Source organism: Bidens hawaiensis, unplaced genomic scaffold (assembly GCF_021521415.1).
Source record: "Bidens hawaiensis isolate Kalapana, Puna unplaced genomic scaffold, B.hawaiensis_p1.1 tig00001461_1, whole genome shotgun sequence".
Lineage (NCBI taxonomy): Eukaryota > Viridiplantae > Streptophyta > Magnoliopsida > Asterales > Asteraceae > Bidens > Bidens hawaiensis.
The window spans coordinates 3,341,114-3,358,121 of record NW_027491082.1 but is presented as its reverse complement, the minus strand read 5'-3'; positions in this window follow the sequence as shown (position 1 = coordinate 3,358,121).

Here is a 17,008-nt window from a genome sequence, read left to right as displayed (position 1 = left end):
CCCACCACCACTGTCCACGATCACCAACCACCGTCTGCCACCACCACCCACCGTTTACCACCACCACCGTCCACCCGCACCACCCACCCACCGTTTGCCACCATCGTCCGCCATCACCAACCACCGTCCGCCACCACCATCCACCGTTTACCACCACCACCGTCCACCCGCACCACCCACCCACCGTTTGCCACCACCGTCCACCACCACCCACTACCGCTATCACCATCCAGCACCACCACCACCCACTACAACAGTTTGTACACCACTACTGGTTTATTTTAGCAATCTACAGACATTAAAAAACAAACAGTCTTCTTATTACAGACTGCAGAGGTTTGGTCCACATCTTCTTCTACAGATGTATGCAAATTTGGTCCGTAGACTGCAGAATTTTTACCTCTGAAAAAACAAGCAGCACCATAATCTCGTTAGCCACCGGCCATTAGGTAGCGCTTTAGTTTAACGTTGTAATCCATGAAAGTGATTTGCCAGTACCACAATATGACCTTCGTCGCACATAGCCAACAAAGGAGGCTAATTAGAGGAACGATTAAACTAGGAAGGTGCCGACTACACTTAGCCTAGGGTGTGTCGTAACCATTGAAATTCGCCTTGAGCTTTGAGTCTCTCGTACATATGGGGCTCATGAGAGATTAAAATGATATAGATCTACATTAGGTATGTTATTCTTATGATATCTTTTTCATGTGGAAGAAATTATTGGTCATAACTAGGCTTTGATCTAGTTTTTGTATCATCAAACTATTTTCGTAATAAAGCTTACAAGAATTGTGTATACTTTATATCTTTAATGTAGGAATGTGTCTTTCAAAACCCTAACCAAGATTGTTAAAGGTTCTGTGATTGATTCTAACGGCTCTTTCTTCTCAAAAACATCCGCTATAAATTGAGACTTTGGCTGGAGTCAAGATGAGATAAGAAGTATCAACAATGTAGTCGTTAATCCTTTTGGTTGTTCTAGGGTAACCCTTCTTGTAAGAATTATTCAGTTTTTTTTTTTTTAATCTTTTGTTCAATAACAATCATACCATTCAATTTCTGACATGGTATCAGAGCTTTAGGCTCGTTTAATTTACAAATTATTTGTTCCGCTGTTTCGTCAGTGTTATTGGTTTTTTATTTCGTTTGCTGATTGTCAAAGTGAAATATTGCGAATTCTCGGTCCCGTTCCTATCTCGCTGGTTAAGAGTTCCTTTTTTTTTTCAATCAAAAAGGTTCGCCTTTTGGTTATTCATGTTTATCATTTGAAAACGGAGAAAAAAATGGCCAACTAAATTTGCTTACCTAATCACTAGTCATTGCCATTTTACTTGACATTTTATGCTTTGATTAAAAGGAGTGTTTTTCCCACTTTTGTAACTGTCTGGTGACTTACTGTTGAGGGTTAAAGCACTAGGACTGTCTTTTTTGTTTAAAATCCGTTCTAGTCTTATTTGCAATTTGATTTGAAATTTGTTTCTTGTCTGGTGCTTGAGATCTACCCTATTTCTTTTTTGGAATTGTGTCGTATTGGTGAATTGCTTCACTAGTTTCATGGGTAAAGCCTACAAGTCAATCAATCAATCAATCAATCATACCCAGTAAAATCCCACCGACAGCAGAGCTATAGGTAGGGTCTGGGGAGGGTGGGATGTAGGCACACCGTACCTCTATCCAAAGGAATAAAGAGGTGGCTTCCAGAGAGACCCTCGGCTCTAAGAACATGTGTATGAAGCAAAAAAAGGAAATCAAAGTTTAACAGTTATATCAAAAACTACTACTAATTATAATAATATTAATAATAAGGTCACAGTTTAACCGCAATATAAAAGCTAATAATAAATTGATTTGGAGATTACTTCCTGGTTCTTTTTTCACTACAAGTTTGTTGCGTATTATTGAAGATTGACCACATTAGTTTTTTGGTCCCTATCTTTCATGATCCGATCACAGCTTACTCTGTGCTCTGTTTGTTTGGGGTCACCTCTGGTCGATTAAGGGTTCTTAGGAATCCACTTCCATGCTTGGCTTTTCACTGCTACAGTGTTCAAGTTTCTCAAAAGTTCAAGCTATAAGAGGTCTGCAGATTGCTGATTAACGCTGCTTAATTTTGATTTCACATCAGGTAATTAATTCATTTTCTTTCAATCTTTTCTTTAAAATTTTATGTCTGTTTGCTTGCTTATTTAACATTTTTGATGTATGGAGTAGCTTTCATCAAGAAAAGTTAAAAAAAAATGAAAATGAAAGTCTTTCTTATTGCTTTTCATTTTGTTTTTGATACAAATTTGTCTTGTAGTTTTGCACATAAGCTAGCTCTGAATTGTGGTTAGTTCCTTTGGTTGAAATGCTAAATGTCATTCTACATTTTGCTAGATTCATTCTACTATAATCATACTAGATTAGAGCCCGTGTATCACATGGGTTGACAATACAAAAGTGATTAAAAAGTAAATTTTTGTTTTTAATACTTGAAATACATAATAGATTCATACGTGAACATTTAAGCCACGCACTTTACAAACATTTTAGCCCGCACCATTTTCCTAAAATTCCATTTCTAAAACCTCTTCACAGCATTCTGTTTAAGTGAGACACAAACCTTGAGGCATAAATCTTGAGTCCCCTCTTCATTCAATCTTCAGGAGTTAAAAATAAATAAACAAAATATGAAGGAAAAAAAAAGCAGTGACACAACAAAACTTCCACCAAAATTGCCCTCTTCATTCAATTGCTCTTGTTAAAAGAGTGTCGGGGCGATATCAAAACTGCGGACCGCTCAATCTCTACCCTATTTTAAAACCAAATCACACTGCAAAAGATGGGTCAAAAATAAAAAAATTAACAATAAGTGCCTTCAAAACGTCTATAATTATGTGGAAAAAAGAGTAATCGTGGATAAATCCACGCTTCAATAACGACAGTTAAAACAGTTGCAGGTTGTCCAAAACTAAAAGCATCAAACCATCCAACTTGTATACAATATCAGAATATGTGAAAAGAAAATGAGTTAAATGGGTTTGAACTCATTGAAAGTGGGGCAAGGTAATTTATACAACCTTTTTAATGTTTTTATTCAATATAACTTTGCTAATAAATCATCAAATCAAATCAAACATACCCAGTTAGGGTCTGGGGAGGGTGGGATGTAGGCACACCTTACCTCTATCCCTAAAGATAGAGAGGTTGCTTCCGGCGAGACCCCCAACTCAAAAGTAAATAGATATACAGATAATGTTTATATATATATATATATATACAATCAACTACAGTACTATGATATTAGTCTGTTTAATTCAACATTTCACTATAGGTAAACGAAAAACACAACACACGGTAGAATTTAGTAAATAATAATAAGTAGAAAATAATAATTCTAAAAGTAGAATTAATAGTAAGAACGATAGTAATACCAACAACAACCACAACACCCACAACAACCATAACTTTGCTAATAATTAATCATATTTCCAAACTAAGTTATCTACAGAAAGTGTTAAAACATATTAAAACAAAAGTCTGTTGGTGCAACCCAGACCAAATCAATTCAGCCAGAACCAGGCCAGGTGGGATAGTTCCAAGTCCAGGACAACCCTTAATAACCCGTATCAAATTTTCAAATAACCCTCAAAATATCAGTTGAACGCAAAACATAAAACTTAACCAAGAATTACAATTTTCAATGCTGCCTCTTGCAGTAAAAAAAAAAATTAATATGAAACTATGACTTTTGTATCCACTTCGTCAAATCTTCAACAGATTTGACCAATTTGTAGTCAAAGTGTTGAATTTGACTTGCATACAATTTGTAACGAAAACTTGACTCGTTTGTAACTTGTTGCAAGTAAACCTAAATCGACTTGTATCTACGTTGCTACAAAGTAATCTCTATTTTCTTTTTTTACCAAAGAGCTTAACCAAAACCAATTCAAGACTAACAACTACGGTAAATTGACTTCAAAAATGTAATTCCCAAATTACTCCTAGAACAAAACTATATGCAATTACAAATACATTATCCCTAAAAAGAAAAAAAAATTATTGATAAAATTGATAAATATTAATTACCTATTTGTGAAAGTTTTGCAATTTTCTTTGAAGGCGAGAAAGCTGGAAATGATGACCCAATGAAAGTCGAAAAGAATACCAGGTGTAAAAGTTGCAAGAGGCAAGTAGCCTTGCAAACCCATTCGATTTCCAGAAAGTTACATAACTTTAATATTCAAAAACATAAGCTAAAACAAAATAAAAAACCAAAAAAATATATATGGAAGAGTTCTTGATGGAGCCTTTTATATTTATTTTGCTGAACAATATACAGTACATATAGAATAGCAAAACCATTAATCATCACATAATTACTTATTTACCATACAACACATCATAAAATGACATAACTGAGACATATGTTCAAAACATTAGGCTCTAATATATAGATACAATTTGCTATGAACAAACATATTATATAGGATTCTTGAACTCTAATTACAAAAACATGAATATGGCCTAAAGAGTAAATGAGTAATTGAATATGTATAATTCAAAAGAATATGTAAATTGAGCCTGTTTAAACGGATTGTTTAAATTAAATATGTAAATTGAATTGAAATACCCAAATAATAATAATAATAATAATAATAATAATAATAAAACTTTGCTAACAAAAATTATAATAAATTAATTAATAATCCACCTCACGGTGGAATAAAAGCAAACATGCAAATAATAAATTAACAAAAAAAAAACAAAATCAATTTAAAAAAAAAAGAAATAAAAAAATCCATAAATATTAAAAAAATGAGAAAATAATAATAATAGATAAGTTCAAGTGTTGATTTGATTGGACATGGAGATTTTTTTTGACAGAAATAAAAATAAGATCAAAGGGAATTGAAAATAATATTTAATTGGTCATCAGTTTTTGACAAAATCAACTATAACAAAAACCCCTGTACAATGATAATAATTGTTACACCATCTTCTAACACGCAAACACAAACAGTGATAAGATGAGGTCATAGTTAAACAAATCTCTTTTACTGTTGAAGATATTTTTGAGCTCCACTAACATTGGTTATAAAATCTGAATGCACCTCCACTCACATCAAAAACTCACTTAACTTTGCCATCCCGGTTACCTAATGTATTTTTGGTTACCTCTTTAATCATCTCCGACCAACCCATATTCATACTCAAAAATCAAAACCGAAGATACAGCTCATCATCCCCATTAGTACCACAATGCACCGCCACCCACTTTACTTCCATGCAACATTTTCCAATAACACTTTCGTTACCAAAATAGCCGAATGAGAATCTAAACCTTCTCCACTATCTTTGGTTACCCTAACATGACCCTCAAAATCCCCAAAACTGGTCGTTGCCGCTCCCTCGTTTTTACGACGACCACCACCAACAACCATAAACCCATCGAACGTCACCAAACACGATTAGATATCACCGCCATTAACAAAACTCAGTACTATACATGATGTGTGTCTAATAACCCTATAATAATGACCCTCACAACTAAGCTTTAATATTAAAACGAAAATCCTAAAACCACACACAACCGGCAAGTGTACCGATCGCAAGTAGTATAGACCTAGGAAGTCCGAGTATCGAACACGTGGACACGTAAGACGCTAACGATCACTAACCCTAGACAAAACCTACCTTAGAATAATATTTAATTGATTTTTGATTTCTACTTACTTAACTGGACTAACTGGACTAACTAACAAAACTTACCAAAAAATAGAAAACTTAACGACAAACTAACTGTGTTAACTTAGGATGGAGAAAAACGTCTACCTAGGTCTGAATCAAATTGTAGGCCTAACAAGCTAATGGATTGAATGATATCTAGACACCGGTCCTAAAGATGACACGACTAAGGATCGCTCAGGCTCACAGGATTACCTCTCGGTCTCGCACAACAAGCCTAAACTACTCAAAATCGGCTAAAACGACCAAACCGGGAAACAATTGCTAACGTGTTCTAATGCTAGATCACCTCTCGGTCTCACCAACACTCGGCTCTAATGGCAATGCATACTACACAACCAAGGATAGAGGAACAATTCAACTTAAACCAAAATAGATCAACTGGTAACTCAAAACACCTAAACCTGACAAGAAACGAACTCGCTCTAGCGCAATCCTTATTCTAGCATGCAAAGACAATGAGACAACCCTAACTTCTTATCACCTCTCGGTCTCAAAGAAGGTGTCTAACCACTGTACTTTAACCAAATAATCATGCAACAAAACCCTACGGTTGTTCCTACCGCAAACAAACCCTAAACACCAAGTCTAGAATCAAACAATGCACCAATCAATCAATACAAAACTAATCAATCAACACACGGGGTTTATGCAATAAATTGATATAATTTCCAGCCACTAAACACAACCTATTTCATGCCTAAATCAAACTTTACAATAGCAATTAAGGTCTATCAATCAAATAATCCAACAAGCTCATCAAACATTAACAATTTTCATCTTTCCTAGGTAGAACTAACAAGATTAGCCTCTCATAATTTTTGGATAGCAGCAAACACTCAACAAAATCATCATTAAACTCATACCAATAATCATAATAATCATCCAACAATCAATACCAATCAATAACAAGTCAATCCTTAAAGCAATTGCAAAACTAGTTAGCAATTCAACAAGAATAAGAAAGATTGATGAACAATAGTTAAAGGAAAGGATATGTGTTGGTTTTCGGCTGCTCTTGCTGCTGTGAAACTGATGTTAAACGACCACCGAGGCTTGTTCTTCCTTCCATATCCGCCACAAGTCCAAACCCTAAGCCGAAAAAACTTTTTCTTCTTTTTCCTCCTTGCTGCCTGGTCCGATCGCAGCTGCTGCTATGGTCCAAGGTTTTTTTTTTCTTTTTTATTTTATGATATAATATGAGGCTTGGGATTTTTCATATCGTAGACGGGCCGGGCTTTGAGTTTTACTTGAAAACGTATGCGTAAAAGGCTTGTAAACTGCTCCAAAAGTCCGGTTTTTCTTCCTTTCCACCCTTTTGCCTATAAGATAAATAAAAATATGTAAAACCTATCTAAAACAAGTTAAAATACATAAAATGTAATACAATACGTAGATAAAAGGTGTGGAAAATACGCGTGTTTTACAACACATCAATACAACTCATTTTCGACAATTGGTATTTCGAATTCGTGGCACCACTGCCTCTGTTTGTGTTCCGTGTGGCGCCGACAACAATAAATATGCCGCCACCACTGTTGTTTCTAGCAACTATAACGGTCATCACCGCCGCCTTAGCCACATCCGAACGTCATCTCTGCTCCACCGCTGATCATGCAGGTAACCCTCGTCAATTGGATCTGGATGTCACGTGTGCGTATATATTGGAAATAATGAAATACACAATTGGTTTTAAAACCTAACTTTATTTGAGAAGGAAACTACATACTATAGCTAACAAATGAGTTTTAGTAATAAATAAAACACAGCTCAGGTGATTAGGACTTACTATTCTTGAAGCAAAGGTCTAGGGTCGTTTTGAAAATAACTAGCAGCTTTGTTTTAACTAACTAAACAACTATTATAAACAAATATACTTAATCAGTTCTCTGGTTAACTACTCGGTGTATTTAATTAGTTCTCTGATTAATTACTCGGTGTTTTAAACGGATGATTACATGTTTGATCCTCACTTCATGCTTTTTATAGAAATAAACTATGGTTTTAACTAAAATAAAATGAATCTGAATCAAACTATTTCATAAATGCTCTTTAGGCTAACTGGTTGGCACTTAACACTTTTAATATTTTGTTTTCCCTATAATTATTTTAACACTCAATATTAGGTTCATTAAAATATAAAGAATAGATATCAACATTGGCAATTAATACTTATTTATTATAGTAAACTTCGTAAACACCTAAACAAAACCAAGACTCTTACTAGGGATACGAATGAGATAAAATCAAGCTTTAAATCTTTAGATAAAAAGATACATACGGATACATAACCTTATGAGCTACATCAATATGATGTAGGTTGATTAAAAGAGCATAACGTGTATCACTTATCTATGTATAACAACTAGCCAGCAAACCAGGTACGGATCCTTACCCCCTCCTTTGTTATCTGTTTTGATTGTGATGAACCCTATTGACTAACACCTGGAACTTGTTGCATCTTTGGATTTCCGTTTGTTTCAAGTTTATTTCGATTATTTTGGTTCACTACAAGAACTTTGAAACATATACGTTCCAGGAAAGTAATATGAATTTCGAACATCGTGGAAAAACGGAACTTTGATAACGTATCTGGGTGTGGTGGATGCGCTGCGGTACATCCTATATACAAACACCCGGCTATATTATCAAGGTGACGTTAACCGAGATGCGCGGGCTTCATGTTACGCTTAGTTTTCTGATATGTTATACTTTAGTCAATAATATGTTAATTTTCTGTTACGTTTTAACAAAAACAAGCATGCGGTAGATTTAAATTTATTTTGCTCATTACCGCATGTTCCGATATCAAAATTTTAAATATATATATATATATATATATATATATATATATATGCTCTGTTACCTTGAGTGCTACGCTTCTCGTGGAGTGTCCCACGAGCATGTTGTTGTGGCACCGACAACATGTGCTCCTTCGGTGACGGAGAGATTAGCTCACGGCGTCTCTAGGTACAGGTGTGGTACGAGCTACTAGGAGGCGTACGGATCGATCCTAGATCTGTTTCATTTTATGTTTCTGTTATGGGAATGGATGTAGGTGTGCCAACCTGCCCCATTCTTTGTGATTGGTATACAGGAATGGCCCTCTGTATATCGTCACCTCCGTGTACTGTTATGGTTCGGCTCATGGGTACATTCGTATTATATGAATATTTGTTACTATTTAAAATATTTGTTACTGTTATGAATTAAATATTTGTTATAATATTGAATCATCTGTTACGGTTCTGAATTATCCATTATTTGTTCTAACTTACACGTTATTGCTTTGACTTATCCGAAAGTGTTTTGACTTACTATTCACGCAGACTGTTTTATTAACTGTGTAGCGTTTATCAAAATGTTTTATAGTTTCCAAAATTTCTATTGTTATTATCATCGTAATAATCTTTTTAAACTTGTCGTTTTTATATAAAATGTTTTAATGCTCAAGCCTATTATTCCGTACTGGGCATTCGGCTCATTCCGTAAAATTTTTCCCCTCTCAGGTTCACAGATTACTTTGGGCGGGATGGAGAGAATGAAGTAAAATTTTAGGATGCTTATGAAGATTGCTAATTAGTGGAATTATGTCTTCTGCCTCTGCATAGCTCCGTGTATCGTGACACGTCAGCCCATATTTGGGTTGGGGTGTTAGAGTAGTCAAATCAGTTTACATATTAATTAGGATATAATCATCATAGAATAGAATTAGGGTTGAGAATTACATAGTCCAATTGAACCTGTAAATTGAGTGAAACACAATCTATTACCAGTACAATTATCAATAGTTGCTATAACGATAATACAACATATCAATTGTAAATAACCCCAAAATTGGCCACAAAATAAAATCAAATTTATTAATCCCTCAATTAACCTAACTTATAAATAATCACCCACGACAAATATCACTACGAACTGAAATAGTCGAATCAAATAGTGGAATCAAATTATATTACATATGCATTTGTAAATATAAGAGTATGTTTAGCGAACGAAAAACATAGAATCAGCAATAAGGATTAATCTCTTGTTCCGATTGAAATCAGATCTTTAATGATCGAAAAGCATAGAATTCGATTTGAGGATTAAATATGTTGTCCGAACATCAGAAACATAGATTTGAGGATTACCTTTAATGTAAAAGAAGGATCGATTTCAATGCAATTCCCATGGAGATTGAGTTCATCACTTCATTGTTATTAGGTTATAAGCTTAAGGAGGCTTGGCGAAGTTTAATTTTGAAAAGTGAAAAAGAAAAATAAAAAGAAAAATTATAAAATGCCAGTTGGACAAATATAATGCTAAAATGCCATGTGGCAATTTAAAGAGTTTTGGTGAAAATCCTATTGCTTTATTAGATAGGAAGATAATTCCAATTTGTTCACCAACTCTTTCACAATTATCACTATCTGTTGGTAAATGGATCTTTGTGGCAAATGGTTTTAGCTATTGTTTCATGCTGCAACAAATCTTTATTTGATAACATTCATGCAAATGAGTGGTTTAACCAACTTTAAATCTGTATGTTTGCTCCTAAGATATTGGTTTTCACTTGAAATATGTTTTTTGGTGTTCTATTTAAAAAAAATTATGTTCTTTAAATATGGTTAAGCATGCCTTTGAAGTGTCTAGATGTGTTTGAATATTTTTTTACTTGTGGTTTTCTTTTCAATTGAAAAAAAAATATGATCTTTAAATATTGTTGTCTGATGAGGATCACGTGATCCTCAATATTTTCAAACTAGTCATTTGAAAAAAAAAAAAATTGTTGTCTAAATCTTAGGGCTCTATTTCTTATCTGACGAGATATGCTTATGTGAAGTTAGGTTTTTTGAAAAAAAAAAGAGAAAAAAAGCCCAGCTATTATGGTATGATTGAATCGTAACTCCAATCTGATTGAGATTGTTCCTTGGTTTGGTCTTCTTAAGTGCTATGTGTTAAATTTTTTTTCTGCTACCTTAATATGATTATTACTTGGTGCTTGTAAATTCTGAATAAGATTGAGTGGGGGGTAAGGTCAATATGATGCAGTCTTATTCTAGTTCAACCTGTCTTGTTATGAAAAGTTGTGTGTTTGTCTGTTGTTCATGGATTGGTATATTTGATCATTGGTTTGATTTGGGGTTTTTTACTGAAAAAAAATTATCTTGTTATTTTTTTTCTCTGCAACCATTTTTGGCTTACCCCCAGGATTGATTTGATTCGGACCTGGTATTCCACTGTTTTATATCTGCAATCGATTAAACAAGTCTCATACATGGTAGCATATTCGATCAATCTGATTCCATCACTAAATTGGATCGTTCAGCTTTCGTTAATTAGGGATCTAATTAGCTTGTTTAGATTTGTTTTGCTTGTATTTGGGACTGATTTGTTTTTGATATATTGCAGTTTTCTCTTTAGCTAGCTGTTGTTAATTGAGTGGTTTTGTGTTCACAACCTGCTGCTTTGTTGGTAGTATCAATCTCATAAACAATTGGCATTTTCGGTTTGCTTAACTAACTAGTTAAAAATCCTCACAAACTGTAATTCTGCACATTGGGCTGAAAAAATGGCACGTTGGTTTTTCTGTTTCATATTTAGTTTTTTTTGAAGTGTTAGAATGCTTGATGTTGCAAGGGCAAATATGGAATTGTTTTTCTGTTGGTTTATTCACAAACTTAATCACTGTTTAATGTTATTTGGATGTGTTGGATGAGTGTTTAAATGTCTCGTTCTTGCTGCAACAAGTTTAAAGATGTTCAAATAAATTTTGTTGTTTTGCTTTGGTAAAATGGCAATTTCTGTGTTTTTAATCACGTTATGATTTGACATAATCAAATCTTTTTTGGTCTTCTGATTGATTTTTTGTTGAAAAAAAAAAAATACTTTCAAACGTTTTTAGTTTAACTGACTTTTGATTCAACTTTATTTGTGTTTTTAGATCATGCATGTTGATGGGTGTTATATTTATCATGAAGGAATTTATTTGACTTGCTAGCATATATGTTTTCATGATGATTTGCTTGACCCATATGCCTTATCGTCTATAATCTTGTTTCTGGTTAGTCAAGATGTGTGGTTCATGTGCCTTAACCGGTGTTGTTTATCAAGACTGTTCTTAATTTTCAGGCAGTCTTGTATGCTATTCTCTATAGTGAGATATTTCTTCTGGTTGCAAATCTTGTGATTTTGTGTTTAACTGGTATCTGTTTGGCTGAGTGTTTCTGATCTGATATAGCTTGTGCTATCCTTATTGTTATCTCACTTGTCTTATAGAATCTTGTGATTCGTCTTTCTTTAAAAGTCGTATGACTTTGTCTTAAAACAATTAAAAAATTCATGTGACTTTTCTTATCAGATATTTTATTTTTCTGATACTCTTATAATCCATCTTTTATAAAAGTCGTATGATTTTTTTTGTCTTATCAGGTATGTTTATGATATTTATTGAATCTTATAATTCATTTTTATTTATGAGGTTGTAAAAGTTTTTTTGCTTGATTCAAATTAGTCTCTATGTTTACAAGAAAGTTTCTCTTGTAAAGTTGTAAAAGTTTTTGATTAAGTGAATTAGTCTTTAAGTTCTTCACAACTCTTGTTTTTTCAGACATAGTTCTTAACTCTAAAAGTCATAGTGACCTTTTGTTTGAATCATGTGATTCATTTTTTGTGAAGTCGTAAAAGTTTTTGCTTGAATCAAATTAATCTTTATGTTCGTTGCAAGAAAATTTTCTCTTGTAAAGTTGTAAAAGTTTTTGATCAAGTCAAATTAGTATGCACTTTATTTCTCTATCAATTTAATAATCCATGCTAAATTTATTTAGGGTTCTAATTTATTTTTTATTTGTGGGTTTAAAAATACACACTCTATTTTCTCTATCAATTTAAAAATCCATGCTAAATTTATTTTGGGTTCTAATTTATTTTTTATTTATCCACCTCTTATATTGGGCTTTTACATATTTTTTGTTTTGCATATGGGCCTCATTGGTGGGTTGTTTCAAGACCGGTTTTCTTCTTGCATCATCGTGGTTTCTGTATGGAAACTCTAACCAAGATTGTTAAACGACTACAAAAAAGATTGATATCTAGGACTTAAAATTTTGATACTCCATAATCAATAACTAGTGATTATCGGGGACTGATTTGCCAGTCTTAATCCAGTGACAGATGCCTAGTCCTAAATAATGATTTTAGTAACTAAAATCAGTCCCTACTGTATGGAACCAATAAGGACTAATAGTCAGTCTCCATACATAAAAATTTAGTCCTTATTTTGTCCATGGTACCACATTGTTTCAGTCTCCAAAACATTTTGGTAGAGACTATTGATCAGTCTCGGATACTACGATATCCTAGTGCCCAACTCATTTCTTTAGGGACTGAATATCAGTTCTTTAAACCATGCCAGTTTTGTCCCTAATACGTTTACTACAATGGTGATTTCGTGTCAATTAAGTCCATAATAAGACGTTTTAGAGGCTAGAAACTAGTCTTTAATACCCCGTCACTTCAGTCATTAATATGTTTCTCTTACGGACTAAAACATAGTCTGAGCATCATGTCATTTTAGTCCAAAATAAGCTTCTTTAGAAACTAATAATCAATCCCTATTAACAACTTTTTAGTCACTAATATGTTTATTTAAGCCTGAAATTCTGTCTCAGAAAGTAATCCATAATATGTTGCTTGGAGATTACAAAATAGTCTCCAGCATTATTACAAAACAACCATTTGCATCAGTAAGAAGGGTGACGAATGCTCTTCTACAACTTCAAAAAGTAAAATACGAATCAACCCAAAAAAATGTTAATAAAATAAATAAATAGCGATTGATCATTCACAAAGGACAACCATTGTTTAATCAACAATGCCTCATAACTATACAAATCAACAACAATAAACAATAAATTACTGCTCCGTATTATACAAATAGTTAATAGTTCTAGCTCAAGTTTCTTACTAATTATTATGGCTCAAACACAAGTTCTATATGCCTTCAATAATTCCTCCCTACGAAAGTGTCTGATCATTCTTACAAAATAGTTTGAGCATCCTTCCTGCAAAACAGTCTGATCATTCATACGAAACAGTTTGAGCATTCCTTCTTGTAAAACAGTATGATTATTAAACTATGACAGTTTGTGCATTCCTTCCTTCGAAACAGTTGGGTAACAAGTTAAGAATTGGGTTGAAGTTGAAAACAGAAAATAAGAAATAGATGTCAACAAAAAAATATAGATTCAAAACTTGTAGATAAAATGCATTTGGTACAATTGTACTAACTTCGATAAATTGCCAATCTTTTTTTCAGATATAATAAGTTTTAAATGAGTGATTAACGCCCTTAAAAAACAGACATACAAGTAATTATGTGGTCCACTATGAAGAGTCTAAACTAGGTCATCAACAAAAGACCACATTATTAACATCTTCATATCCATCAAACTGCAAAAAGTAAACATGTCATAAAGTTAAATAAAAAAAATACGTTTGACAATAAGAAAAAAATTAAAAAACTAGATAACATTTAAAAACATATCTTGATATAATAAAAAAAACCTACATAAATATAAAAAAATACATGACAAATTATAAAACGCATATTTAAAGATGAGCGATCGGATCAAACGAGCAATTTGAATCCATTGGGTGCTCGTCCACCCCATCGGCCATGATTCCTCAAACGCAATTCAAGTTCATTGTAGTATTCATACATTGGATCATCTATGTATTTCTCTCTAGGGTCAGTGACGTACTCAAAATAACAATACAACCCTGCTTGCTCGTTTCTTCGATTTCACCCAGTTATTTTCATGAATGTCCCCGGTAATGGGTAATGTGCATGTTTATCTTTGAAATTCTTTGTGATTGTTAAGTAAATGCTTATATTTAATTTGATTAGAAATAAATTCAACTATGTACACAAACAAACATAAGCGAACAGATACAACATAAATAGACATCAATTACGTATCAATTCCAAGCATTATGCATTTGGGATTGATATACTAGTCTCTAATAGTCACCGATATTGTTTGTTTCAAGAATTGTGTGGACTGATATTGATGTCTATAATATATATTCATTGAAATGGTTGAACACATATCGATACGATTATTGGAGACTCAATATTATCTCTTAGTTATTTAGTTTGCAAAAAGACAATTGAGACTGATTTTCAACCCCGGTTACTTCTCATCAAATGGTAGAATTTGCGTAACGTGATCAAAGACTAAAAATTTATCATTGATAATTTCCTATGGCAAATTAAGACATTCAAGATTGAATGTTGGTCCCTAACTAGCCCCCCCCTTTTTGAAAGTATTAGAGACAAAATCTCAGTCCCTAAAACATTCTCTATATATTAGAGACAAAAAGTTAGTCTCCATGAAATTTGCATCATTTTTCATTATAGAGGAAATATATTTAAGACTGAAATTTAGCAGCCACTTAGCTTCCCTCAAAGAAGTTATTTGACGAAAACGTATTACCACTGAAATTTAGTCTCAAATGAAGTGCATAAATATTAATGACTGATTATTAGTCACTAAAATATGTTACGTAAAAAACAGTCCCCAATACTACAAGTGACTGAAAAATCAGTCCTAGATACTACACATTTGAGACTGGAAAATTAGTCCCTAACACTTTAGTCCCTATTGGTCACTTTTTTTGTAATGAAGGTTCTGTGATTGATTCTAACGGCTCTTTCTTCTCAAAAACATCCGTTATAAATTGAGACTTTGGCTGGATTCAAGATGAGATAAGAAGTATCAACAATGTAGTGTGTTAATCCTTTTGGTTGTTCTAGGGTTCAACCCTTCTTATAAGAATTATTCAGTTTTTTTAAATCTTTTGTTCAATAACAATCATACCATTTAATTTCTGACATCTGTAACCAATGCTTTTTGTCTCTTCATAAATGATTGATTTGTAATTATTTTTTTCGGTTACATGAGAAGTTAGTTCATTTAACAATTAGTTGCGGGACTAAGTCGATCAAGGTCTTCAAAGGAATTAAACGATAATCAATAAACACACAAACGTTAAAGAGATTTCACTTTGTTATTAGGGTTAAAGATACATTTATATGAAAGACTAACAAATCATAACACCCACAACCCTAGCCCATCCAGCTAAGACATCTCGGGCCGGCCCACTTGGCCCAACTCGGTAATTAGCCTTCATTCATGTCACAGCCCCGACCTCTATACCCCGGGAGGGGAGCCGTAAACATTGAGTGGTGGTATCGATGTTTATTAAAATAATTTGCAGCGGAATATTTCATCAAAACTGTAGTTAGGAAAATTAAATAGAGTTATAAAAACACCATAATTCTTATTTCATAAACTGGGATAAAAACCCATTTTTTATACAAACATAAGTTTTATAGGGATAATCCCTAATTTACAAAATACGTTTCTTTAGTCTGGTGACAAGCCACTTATTTAAGCTGGAAGCCCGTAGGCATCATTCCTTTGTCTCTAACAAGTCACCTGAAACATGTTTAAAAATAATTGATCAGCAAGAAATAATGGTGAGTACATTCATTTATAAATGACATATTTTACAGTTATAACATTAAGATGTTTTTACATCTGCCTGCTTACAAATTACCGAAAGGTACTTGTCACTCGACCGTATCTGTGACTGTGGTCATATTACTTATTGGCTAACACTTGTCCAGTAAGTAACGTGTAATAGCCCAGTAGGCAAGCCTTGTATACAAAACCCCACAATATCAGTAGTAACCATCCCGTAAGTCTACAGAGACTTAATCACTGTAATGTAGTTTAAATCCTTTGAAAATATTTAAACTATCCGTCATGAGTTTGATGGTTTTGAAAAAGTATCATGACAGTGTTGGAAAATCAATTGTCTCACGTAAATGTGAGTTATGCAAAAATTCGAATGTCTCACCTTGCATGTTTATATTTAACAAGCCTTCTGGTGTTAAGCACCTAGATTAAACACAATGTAGTATATCTCTATTAGTATAAACCCATAATCATAACGATAATCACGAGACATGAAACTTTACACGATTGCACAATGTCATACCTTGGTTAGGTAGAGCTTTTGGATTCGTGTTATAAAAGTTTCTTTTAATCGGAGAGGTACCGTTAAAATTACTTGGTATAATTCTAGCCTTATACAAGAAAATTTTAGAGAGATCAAAAGTTTTGGAATGATTTGTGCAGTCCAATAAGCCTCCCTTTTTATACTCGAATTTGAGCATCTTCGCGTATCGCGAAGTTGCAGTAGGGTTGTCGAGTCAGCCCTAGTT